Source organism: Diaphorina citri, unplaced genomic scaffold (assembly GCF_000475195.1).
Source record: "Diaphorina citri unplaced genomic scaffold, Diaci psyllid genome assembly version 1.1 scaffold987, whole genome shotgun sequence".
Lineage (NCBI taxonomy): Eukaryota > Metazoa > Arthropoda > Insecta > Hemiptera > Psyllidae > Diaphorina > Diaphorina citri.
In genome coordinates, this window is record NW_007378418.1 from 59,319 (window position 1) to 68,381 (window position 9,063).

The 9,063-nt window shown below is 35.4% G+C and overlaps 1 long non-coding RNA gene across 1 annotated transcript in view; it reads left to right on the top strand.

Annotated features, from left to right (window-relative positions):
- Nucleotides 1-6,848, top strand: part of LOC113469205 — a 49,582-nt gene extending 42,734 nt beyond the window's left edge. The window contains exon 2 of the long non-coding RNA XR_003392694.1: nucleotides 6,790-6,848. This is a non-coding gene — a long non-coding RNA (uncharacterized LOC113469205). The remainder of the gene's footprint in view (nucleotides 1-6,789) is intronic.
- The last annotated feature ends 2,215 nt before the right edge of the window (nucleotides 6,849-9,063 follow it).

The window sequence follows — 9,063 nt, forward strand, 5'->3', positions numbered from 1 at the left end:
TACCAACCTACCTTCTCGTAATTTTGTACCTATATAATATCTATACGTATTACCTACATCGGTGAGTTGCAAGTAGCTATTAGTTGCCCATTTGAAAATGTAAAGGGAAAAAGTAGGTACCATGGCAAAAATCCTGTTGGATACAAACACAGAGCAGCAGAATACAAAATTTAAAAAATAGGAAAAAAAAGAAAATAATGAACGTAAGTACTTCTTTTTTTTACCTGAGGTTTTTGTTCCATTTCAATTTCGTTCTGTTTTCCAACTTCAGTCTGTGGACTGAAACAGTGGTACATAGCAATAGGATGTTACAAAAGTTACACTTCTTCCTCTTTTTTGGTTCGAAATCTCCTCATAAATTGGCCTATAGTTACCTACCTTAATAAACCTTTGTTATTATAAGTGGGACACTAGGACACTTACCTACATCTACATACCTATATGTATACCTCCTAAAAAACTGCCTATATACAGTTCTGGACGATCTAAAGCTACTAACACAGATCTTATTTGAGGGTGAATACCTAATATTCTCCAGTAGGTTTATTATACCTATGTAGGTAAGTATAGGTAAATACATAAATATTTACCTATTTATGTATAAGTAGGTAGGTAATATTGTTTGCTTATACCTACCTCTTTACCTCGGGAATTTCATGTTTCCCAAATTACAAGCAGAGAGCTCAGCTGAGGTAGAAGAATATGTTTAACTTAATGTTTTCGAAAATTTCTGTTACCTACTTTCGTGTTTTTCTTCGATACCTAGGTATTTCTGTTCATTCAAGTGAAATACGAAAAGTTCTTTCAGTTTCCTCTCTACCAATCTACTTTCTGCTCTCCCAAAATTTCTCTCTCCCAAAATTTACTTAATTCTCTTCTTTTCCTGGTAAACAGGAGGGCGTGGGTTCAATCCCAGCTGAGGTATGGAATTTTATCCTCAATATAATTTGAGAATTTGACCACAATAATAGTAGTAGCCTACTGCTGGAGTAAAGGGACTTTTCAGTCCTATGCGAGCAGTATAAATAAGCACTATTCTTATTATTATTGTTACTAGGAGAAATGCGATATACTCTGTTATTAGGAAAAATGGGATATCAATCAAAGCTCAAACTATTTGTGGTGAAGCAGAACTTTTCACAAACTATTTGTGGTGAAGCAGAACTTTTCACAAACTATTTGTGGTGAAGCAGAACTTTTCACAACTTTTGTGGATATCACAGCATTACCGTAACAACTGTCCTCACGAGCCTGAGTGCACCCCCCAACTCCAAGCACAGAGCCGAAAAAACTTCAACCCCACCGGGAATCGAACCGAGGGCCTCCGGAGTGCCTCACTCTGTTACGGAGGTTGCTCGCAAACAAGGTATATTCGACTTTTTAGTCGTATTCAAGCACCAAGACAAACAAGGTATATTCGACTTTTTAGTCGTATTCAAGCACCAAGACAAACAAGATATAGGGTAGGTATTCTATCCTATAACATGCCCAGTAAGCAACTAGTGGCTCCTTTGCTTATGGACGATGCAGAGAGCGGTAAAGTTCTATACGGGAATCCCGCTGTGTTTGCTGGAGTAAAGGGACTTTTCAGTCCTATGTCCTCACGAGCCTGAGTGCACCCACCAACTCCTAGCACAGAGCCGAAAAAACTTCGACCCCACCGGGAATCGAACCCGGAACTTCCGGAGTGCCTCACTCGGTTACGGAGGTTGCTCGCAAACAAGGTATATATTCGACTTTTTAGTCGTATTCAACCACCAAGACAAACAAGATATAGGCAGGTATTCTATCCTATAACATGCCCAGTAAGCAACTAGTGGCTCCTTTGCTTATGAATGATGCAGAGAGCGGTAAAGTTCTATACGGGAATCCCGCTGTGTTCATTTAATCACAAGTTTGAAGTCTTGTACAAAATGAACATCTATAATTATTTCTCATAAGACTGAAACGTGTTCGCCTATACATACAATCGGGCATCAGCTAGAGCTGCTAGACTCTTTTATAATAATTGTAAGATCTGGCCCACGTTTCTTGAAAAAAAAAAAAAAATGAAATAATAATAATAATGATAATAGTTTAGCGCAAGAGTTATTAATATTATTTTGAAGAGGTTTTATAGAGGGAACTGTAACTGCTAAGGTCTTACTGCTAACGAAATTGAAGAGAACGAAGACAGAAAGGGAAGCCAGCCGTTCCGAGAACGAACAATGTGATACAAAAAAAAAAGAAAAAAAATCACACGGTAGACAATGTGTTAATTTATTTTCAGTAGTCTAGCCATCTCCACTATGGAGAATTTGCCATCTCCACTAACATGAACTAGGAAACAATACATGGAGCGCGCTCTATCGGACAAACTGAGAACTATTTGAAAACATTATTCAGCATAGAAAATGAAGTGTACCTACTTGGTGTAGCCGTTTGCTTGTAGTTTTGACATCTCCACTAACAAGAGGATTTTTACCACCAACTTTTTCTGTTCCAACTTAAATGCTACACTGGACGTCTTGAATGAAACAAGGGCAGAGATTGAACAACTTCGCCAACAGATTGAAGATTTGGAGGGTCAGCTGAAATGCAGACGAGATGAGAATGGAATGGAGGAGGAATTGTTGTCTGAGACGGAGGGTGTTGGTCAAAATAATATCTATGAAGATTTCATTTGATTTCGTTCATGTGTCTGTGAGTTTGATTTACTTTTGAGCCACTCTTTCACTTTAAAACTGTGTCCAAGCCAGCCTAGTTAGCTTAGTTGGTAGTGCGTCTGCCTTTCTTGGTATTTTTTGGTTTTGTTTTTGAAGGAAGACAAGGTAGGAGAAAGCCAGCTGTTCCTAGAACGATAGACTATTCTACTGAACCAATTTACTTGAAATTTATTTGGAATTATTATGTAGGTACCTAGTAGGTGCTTTTAGGTTGGTAGGTTTTACATACTTTTATACATCTCTATCTGTCTGTTTCTCTCTCTCTCTCTCTCTCTCTCTCTCTCTCTCTCTCTCTCTCTCTCTCTTTTTTTTTTTTTTTGTGTTTTCTTTCTTTTTTTTTTTTTCTCTCTCTCTCTCTCTCTCTCTCTCTCTCTCTTAATTATAATTTATGAGTTCGATTCCTCATTATGTTCAGCATGGTAGCCAAGTTCCATCTCTTAAGGAATGGTTATTCCTCCAGGAGAGTATACCTATCCTATGTTCTCGTATATCTATGCACTAGGGAACCTATATCTGTAGGTAATCTTTATGGGTGGCCTTACACCCACCAGGGTGCTCTTCTTCATTTTGAAAGCTTTCTGCTTTGTAACTTAATAGGTACCTACTATTATTATAAGATTTTATAAGTAGGTATTGTATTTACATGATGTACCTACTTGAACACATAGAATAACACAAAATTATTGAAATACTTATTTTTACTTGAAAAAAAGAAAAGGAAAAGTAGAGCATCATATGTGTCGCTACTCCATAAAAAAATCCTACAGGGGATGAGAAGAGAAAGGGAGAGAAATGTTTTTGAAAAGTGCAAGCTCTTGCCTCAGCCTCCTAAGCAGGCTGGATTAAAAGCCAGCTGAGTTAAGCTTTACACAATTCCATCGTATAATATTGGACACATTTATCACAAGCTTCAGAGCTTTACCAGAGGACAGTCTGGTTGCCATGGAGACCCTTGTGGTCATAAAAATGTCCCTTCCTCATATTACTCCCGAACACAAGTGGAGAAGGTTAAACTTATATTCGAGTCGTAAAATTAGAACCAAATTGAAAATATAAAATAATATTGCCATTTTCTCTCATTACAGATTGCAAAATACGCTTCTGTCACTAATTTAAATCTTTTGCTCTCTCCCTCCAAGAAAGACTTTAATGATGTCTTGATAAGAAAGTTTATGTGACTCCAAGGGGTTGAAGTGTTTTTGCTTGATGGGGAGAAAGAACTGAAAGGGGTAGGTGTAAGATTGTCGAGATTCTCAGTGGAAAACAAAAAAACACGACACACCCGGACAAGGACGAGTTTACTCCCAAAATTTTCGGTCAATTTTAAGCACCTACTTACTTATATGTACAATTGTACGTACCTAACTATGAGTTTACTCCGCTAAAAACAGGTCATGTATGAGTTTACTCCGCTAAACCATACGAGTAGCCGGTCAAAAACCTAGCCCAGGCCGCTTCTAAGGTAAGGCTGTGCTAAAATCCAACCCTATGTACCAGTTGAATCGGCTGTGGAAAAGCAAGCCGTATCGATTTCGCCACGAATAGAGGAAACCCTATCATCCCTGTGATTCTTATACTTTGGTGTTGTTTTTATCTTTGACAAAGACAGACCGACTTTATTGAACTTTGATGTAGGTGGAACTTGTTGGTTAAATACGAGTACTTCACAATAATTAAAGAAGTTGATTGTTAAAAGGAAAGGAATAGAATTAGAACTATACACGGGCCACACACATTAGGTGCTGTGGTCCTGAGCCTCAGTAAATTATTTGAACTACTGTCTAACAATATGTTTTTCCAAAAAGTAGGTACCAAAGTTTATTGGGAAGATTTTATGAGTGAAATTCTGAAATTAATGAAAATATCAACGAAACTATGTGTATATCTCTTTGTCAAACGATACAAAGCAACACCTGGGCATAATTTTTTTTAGTGATATATTTAAGTATTTTATTTTATAAATATTTGTGTATACCTGTGTCTTTTTATAAATAATTATTTTTATTTCTCCATAAAAATAAAATGATGTAAAAAAAGAAAAGAAATTAATTTAATATTTAAATTAATATGATTGTAATTAAATTATGAAATGATTTATACGAAGTTTTCTTTCCGCATTTGTCTCAGTACACAACTTGGTATACGTATTTTATTTATTGTAATAATATTATTAATTATAAATATTTCTTATACATAAAATTATCTTATCTTGTGAAAATGTGCATAGGTAAAATGAAATACAAAAAAATACTTGCAATTTCTTTATTTGATTTTTCAACTTTCAAGTGTACATATTATGTCCTAGTTTTGGAAATATTTTTTGTTGTAAAATAATGTTTACTTTTTCTATTTTCACATTTTAGATAGGTAGGTGTCTGTTTTATTTTGTTGTTTACTTCTTGTCCTTTCATAAAATGTGTGTAAAGAGGAATGTAAAAGAAAAATATTGTCGGCTTTGTTTTTTGAGTTGTTTGAAAATAATGACTGACTAAGAAAAAAAATGTATGAAAATGAAAAATGTTTCAAAACTGTTGATATTGCTAAATTTTAAGCTTTCGTTCAGTCCATCTCTTGAATCTCAGTCGGCTTTGTTCTTTTTTGAGTTGTTTGAAAATAATGACTGACTAATAAAAAAAATGTATGAAAATGAAAAATGTTTCAAAACTGTTGATATTGCTAAATTTTAAGCTTTCGTTCAGTCCATCTCTTGAATCTCACTCTCGAGTGTAAGTGTACTCCAGCTCCTGTTCACATGGTCACTCATCCCGTTGTACGTTGCGCTAGATGTTACTTAACTTTGGTGGCACTGGTGTGTTGTAACCGATTTCCAAAACCTATAGTCTAAATGTGATGTGACTGTAGGTACTCAGATAACCAATTGAAATTGAGTTTTGAAACATTTTTTCTGTTATACACCTCACGTATACGTAATTAATTTTTAAGAATTCATCGTTACTTAACTTTTGTGGCACTGGTGTATTGTAAACGATTTCCAAAACCTATAGTCTAAATGTGATGTGACTGTACTCAGATAACCAATTGAAATTGAGTTTTTGAAACATTTTTTCTGTTATACACCTCACGTATACGTAATTAATTTTTAAGAATTCATTATTTTCGTTATTATTTTTTACATTTTCAAATCATTTCTTTTCCTTTCATTTACAAAAGTAATTAGGTAGTCCGCCAAACTTTTCTTGTGAAGAAATTCAATATCTAATAGTCAGAGTCAGTGATTTTTAAAAGTTGGACAATTTTCTGTTTTCTTGAGCAATATTGTAAAAAATAAGTTATTTTACATCCCGTTGATTGGGTTCCATATTTTAAAATGGGAAATTATAGATATATGGGTTGTTTTTTTTCCAGGACGAAAACTTTTGATTCTCTCTGGATTTGCAAATAGATTTTTCCCTTCCCAAACAAGATCTTTCACACTATGGAAATGACATGTAAACCAAAAAATGTGGCATTTGTACAAAAAGAAAGACGAAGTGGAGAGGGTAGAGAAAGCATTCTCCAACAAATGGGTTGACTATAGCGGGATTTATCTTTCTCGTATGAATACTAAATCATTTTGAAAAACACATTGTACACAAAAGTGTACATTTCTATTGCGGGTCACAATGGGAACACTTATGTTTTTGACAGCAAGTTGCATTTACCAACGCTTTCATACTTTTCCAAGCTTTGTATTCTATACATTCATGCTTCTATTTCTGAGCAGGGAGCTCCCCGAGTATGTGTACCAACCTTTTTTTTTTTTCATATTATTATTTTTCAAGGAAAAAATTGTGGTAGCTTGCTATCTACCTCCGATATAATTTCTTGTGCCATCATAAAGCTTTCAATGGGCATTTAAAACTAGATTCTGCTACTCCACTCTCCACATCTCACATCTTGAACCTTGAGGATTAGTAAGTAATTCCCTGTTCACAGGAACGGAAATTTGTAGATTGTTGAGTAAATGTCCAGCTTTGTGAATCATAATGAACTCTTGGGTTTTATACATAGGTATTACCCGTAGATTTGCCAATCAATCAATCAACCCTTGTTTTAATTCCACAATATCTTGTTTATGTTTCAGGTTTATCAATGCAAGGCGGCGGATAGTACAACCACTCATAGATCAATCAAATAGGGCAGGTGCTGGAGGTGAGTATTTACTAGGTAGGTATTCGTACCTAATTCAGTACCTAATTTTAATAATAGGGATATTTGGACAGTAGCAGAAGGGAACCATCCATAACGGGAATTGTCTTTTTTTTTTTTTTTTTTTTCAAAATGGTAATTAACTTTATTTTTCAATAAGACAGAACATGGCTGGTTCTTATGGCTGGTTCTTTTCTGCTCAATGCTGTCCCTTTACTAGGTAGGTTTTCGTACCTATCAGTACCTAATTCATATGGATATGCGCCATCTTGGATTTCCAATGGTTTAGTACAAGCTTCACCACGCCACCTGGTGGTTAAATTCCGTATTTTCCTTTAAAAGATTGGAAATAAGACTCAGAAGAGGGAAAATAGTAACCGAAAGGACAATAGGATTTTATTATTCTGCACTAGGATTATTGTGCAACTTGCCCATCTACATAGCTTATTATAATTACAGTCAAGTATTTACTGTACTCAGTAACACTCTACTCTTATACATACGTACCCAAGCTTATTATTATAATTACAGCAGAAAGGAACCATCCATAAGGGGAATTGCTTTATGGCTGGTTCTTTTCTGCTCAATGCTATTCCTTTACTAGGTAGGTTTTCGTACCTATCAGTACCTAATTCATAAGGATATGCGCTATCTTGGATATCCAATGGTTTAGTACAAGCTTCACCACGCCACCTGGTGGTTAAATTCCGAATTTTCCTTTAAAAGATTGGAAATAAGACTCAGAAGAGGGAAAATAGTAACCGAAAGGACAATAAGGATTTTACTATTCTGCACTAGGATTATTGTGCAACTTGCCCATCTAGCTTATTATAATTACAGTCAAGTATTTACTGTACTCAGTAACACTCTACTCTTATACATACGTACCCAAGCTTATTATTATAATTAATTGTCGGCTTTGTTCTTTTTTGAGTTGTTTGAAAATAATGACTGACTAAGAAAAAAAAATGTATGAAAATGAAAAATGTTTCAAAACTGTTGATATTGCTAAATTTTAAGCTTTCGTTCAGTCCATCTCTTGAATCTCACTCTCGAGTGTAAGTGTACTCCAGCTCCTGTTCACATGGCCACTCATCCCGTTGTACGTTGCGCTAGATGTTACTTAACTTTGGTGGCACTGGTGTGTTGTAAACGATTTCCAAAACCTATAGTCTAAATGTGATGTGACTGTACTCAGATAACCAATTGAAATTGAGTTTTGAAACATTTTTTCTGTTATACACCTCACGTATACGTAATTAATTTTTAAGAATTCATTATTTTCGTTATTAATTTTTATATTTTCAAATCATTTCTTTTCCTTTCATTTACAAAAGTAATTACAATTAGGTAGTCCGCCAAACTTTTCCTGTGAAGAAATTCAATATCTAATTGTCAGAGTCACTGGTTTAGGTTGGACAATTTTCTGTTTTCTTGGGCAATTTTCTTAAAACAAATTATTTTACATCCCGTTGATTGGATTAGATATTTTTTTAAAAAATCGGAAACGGATATATGGGTTGTTTTTTTTCACCAGAACGCAAACTTTTGATTCTCTCTGGAACTGGATTTGTAAATAGATTTTTCCCTTCCCAAACAAGATCTTTCACACTATGGAAATGACATGTAAACCAAAAAATGTGGCATTTGTACAAAAAGAAAGAAGAAAGATAGGATAGGAAAAAGCGAGCCGTTCCGAGAACGAGCCTTATCTGTTTACAATAAAGTTCGCCCCGGACGGGAAGCGAACCCGTGACCTAGCGCGTCTACCGTGTAAGAGACGCGCTACCTTTCAACCTAATTAAGCTGGCTAATTTCACAATGATAGTTTCCACTGACATATCTTCAGCCTTGAGAGTGTCAGAAACGTAAACACTGCATTCACCGGTGTTCTCTTGTCATATTCATTTACATCCCTAGGGAATGCCCCCTCCACTTCAATTAGACTAGGGGAACGGGGTGGGATGCACTTATGTTGAGTGTATTTCAATGTAGTCTTAATTAGAAACAATAAGACCTGTTTTAAATGCACCTTGGATGTGTCTCTCTTAAAATAGGTTCCCAATTATCCAGAGATTTCATCAAGCTATTTTCATCACGAAAACTAGCGGACTAGCGGCGCAGCTATATGAATGCAAGTGTGTGCAATTGGTAGTATTGCTATCTGAACGAGTGACCATTTGGTGACGTGATGCCGTTCGAAACGTCA